A 3,962-nucleotide genomic window follows, 5' to 3' on the forward strand; every position below is an offset into this window, starting at 1 on the left:
CGGTAACACAAGTATTTGTTATGGTAGTAGAAACTTTTGCACTTCGTTCAAAATATATCTTGTGCTTGAAAACTAAAACTCGTAAAACGGGTCCCTGTAAAGTGAGGTATTACTGTATTTTGACTGCATGTTTTATGTCTGAATATCTTTCTTCGAGAAGAGCTGCCTTACCCAGGGTTTGTCAAAAATAACGTCAGTTTCCTTTACTGCTGGGACACTGACAGGTACTACGACGGTTCTGGGAGTAATGGTATAATGGTAATTAAGGGGTGATTCCACGCTCTCCAGAACTCCAGAACTTCAGATCTCCAGAACACGAGCCTCACCGCGGGAGCGATTTGAATGCGATAACCTGGACGTGCGCGCGCATACATACACATACATACGTACATACATACATACATACATACATACATACATACATACATACATAGGGTGAGAGGGTGAGACAGAGTGGCGTGTATTGCAGAAGAGGTCGCGTGGAAGGCTACCACTACGTTAAAAACGCGTGTATGAGGAAAAGATAGATAGATAGATAGAAAGGGAGAGAGAGGGGGGGAGAGAGAGAGAAAAGGGAGAGAGAGAGAGAAAAGGGAGACAGAGTATGTGAGAGAAAATGTGTGTGCGTGTGATAGGGTGAGAGAGAGAGATAGTGTGTGTGTGTGTGTGTGTGTGTGTGTGTGTGTGTGTGTGTGTGTGTGTGTACATATACAGAGTGAAGGAGAGCGCGAGAGAGAAGGTGAGTTGACAACCAAACCGGAAGTTGTGTGACAGAAAGAGATTTGACAAAAATTATTATATTGATTGCTTCTTCAGAATTACGAAAATGTGTCGCTTCCTAACATTAACACATTAACGTTCGTATAATGTTTCTTCAACAACAATAAATTAATAATGAAATAATTCTTCCTCAAATTATTTTAATTTTCCTCAAACCTTTTTCCCAACGCCGACATCTTCCTGTGCGCATGCTCTTATTGAATGTGTGTGTGTGTGTGTGTGTGTACGTGCTTGTGTGTTTCTATGGTTTGTCAGTGTCAATATTTTGACCGTTGCGTGTACATGTACGTGCATGTCTTTGTATAACTATGTGCATGCGTTTACGTTTATGCCTGATGTCTGAGGAAAAGCTATATCTCTAATCATATATGTGTTGCGTGTTTGCGTGGAAGTGTGGGTGTCAATTAAAATGCACGTCACGATGTATTTTCATGATTCAATTCACAATAGTTCCCAATACATTCGTATCAAACTCTATAGAATTTAGAAGTTAAACAATGTGCACTATTAGCCATAGGAAATATACCAAAATATACGTTTTAAAATGATTTTATACACACACACAATAAAAACTATATAATAATAAATATATTCCGATTTAAAGTGACATTTATCTCAACAACTGACTGAACAATGAAGAGCTAACCCAGACAAGAATCGAACCCACATATCAACGCTAACACGGCTCCTTGCACATCCGATTAGGCCAATGCGTTCACTCAGCATTTTCAGCCGAATTCCATGCATAGTTACTTAACTGTCTTATACTCCATATAATATATTTAAACAAGCTCGAAGGTTGTGTAAGTTACAGAGAAAGAGCGGCTATGGAAGTCTTTTTTTGTACAATAATAACTATATAATAATAATTGCAGCATGTAAGGTATTTATAAGCCATTTAAGAAACACACGAAAGCCGTTAGATTCACTTCAACATTTAAATTTAATTTGTCAAAATATTTTCGTCGCTTTGAGACCGCGACCTGTTCACTGACAAAATTCCGTGCAGCATATACACGTGTAGCACGGAATTTTGTCAGTGAACAGGTCGCGGTCTCAAAGCGACGAAAATATTTTGACAAATTAAATTTAAATGTTGAAGTGAATCTAACGGCTTTTGTGTGTTTCTTAAATGGCTTATAAACACCTTCCACGCTGCAATTGTTTTCGTTCGAGCACACGATCTCAGATCAGGTCACTTGCTATGCAAGTACATCTCCGTAATATATAATAATATATCATAATAATAATAGATATATACTCCGATTTAAAGTGACATTTATCGCAACAACAGACTAGAATCTAACAAAAACTGACTGAAAAATGATGTGCTAACCCAGGTTAGAATCGAACAAATGTCGCTTTAATCGGAGTATATATATTATCATTATGATATATTATTATTGAGGTAGAGAGCTGGTAGAGTTGTTGTGCCTATAGTAGAAAGGATTATTATTTATTATTTTTTAAAATAGGTATAGGTAAGATTGTGTTGTAAGAAACCTACTTTCCAACCATGTAGTCTAGGGTTCAGTCCCACTGTGCAGTACTTTGAGCAAGTGTCTTCCACTATTGCCTCTGGCCGGCCAAGGCCTTGTCAGAGGATCTAATAGATGGAAACTAAAAGAAGCCTGTTGTATGTGTGTTTAGTGTGTGTGTCTTTGTGCCTTTATGCTTGTGTCTGTCCCAACTACTACCACTTGACGACTTCTGGTTTGCTTACATCCCTGACTAAACCCTTCCAGGTGGTACCCCAACATGGCGCAATCTAAAGACCGAAACAAGTACAAAATTATTATTATTAGTGTCGTTGTTGTTGCTGTTATTATTATTATCATTATTATTATTATTATTATTATTATTATTGTTGTTGTTGTTGTTACTAAGGCGGCGAGATGGCAGAATCGTTAGTAAACCGGCCAAAATGCTTTGCGGTATGTGTCGTCCAGCTTTACGCCCTGAGTTCAAATTCTGCCGATGTCGACCTTGTCTTTCATTCTTAGTGATCAATAAAATAAGTACCAGTTGAACACTGGGATCGATGTAATCGACTTATCCCCTACCCTCAAATTTCAAGCCTTGTGCCTATTGTAGAGAGGATTATTGTTGTTGTTGTTGTTGTTGCATCTGCTGCTGGTACTGCTGTTGCTGCTTTTAATATTATTGTTAATGTTGTTATTGTTATTCTGGCAATTAATTACCAAATATTTTTCCCTTAAGTAATTATAAAATTGGCCCTGTTTAATGAGATGCAACAAAGAATTATATTTGAAGAGAGGACCACTTTGTTATAATCACACTGGGGGATTGGTGGGTTTGAAATCCAGCACATTTCATGCTGTTTCAGAGAATTAAGAAGGAATCGGCGAAGCAGTGGGGAGTTAGGGTGAGGGGTAAATGGCATCCTGTATTAAAATATGAAGTGAAAGAATATCCAGCGTTTTGCATAAAACCGCCATTGATCTTTGTGATGCAACGTTCATGGCACATATTGATTGATACAACTGGTGACAAGGATCTAATGGAAATGAATATATATGCGTGAATATGACTCTGTTTATTTCTATAAGTGTGTGTGTGTATGTGTATACTTGTGTGTGCGTTTGCGTGTGTTGCAATTATGTTAAATCTGTTTATTGTGAAAAACGCTGTAGCCTATATTGATTCAACAAAGCAAACTTCACACGTAAGGCCGACATTTACGGCAAACATGCTCCATTATGTAACTCAAAAAGCTACTGCTTCTACAATATTTAAATTAGATTCGACTTAATTAATGCGGGGAACACCAACAACATAATTAGAAATGATTATTAGCCCTATTATTAAAATTATTTTTTATTATATACTGAATATTTTAAATTTTCATTGTTTACGGATCATGAATGACGTAGTTGGGCGAGTAAGGGTTCGGTAAAGTTGCGTGTTGAATAGTGGAACTGAGAGTTCGTATCTCTGGATCGATAACATGATTGGTACGGAGTGGATCACCTGGATTATATCTCACGTCCTTTATAACAAATTACCATTTTCTTAGTCAAAAGTAACGAGACTATTTATTGTTCTACAGTATGGTAGGGTACCTCTTTATAGAAAGATGAAATATTGAAAATTAAACATATGAACGTATGTGTGTGTGTGTGTGTGTGTGTGTGTGTGTGTGTGTGTGTGTGTGTGTGTGT

Source organism: Octopus bimaculoides, chromosome 17, assembly GCF_001194135.2.
Source record: "Octopus bimaculoides isolate UCB-OBI-ISO-001 chromosome 17, ASM119413v2, whole genome shotgun sequence".
Classification (NCBI taxonomy): Eukaryota; Metazoa; Mollusca; class Cephalopoda; order Octopoda; family Octopodidae; genus Octopus; species Octopus bimaculoides.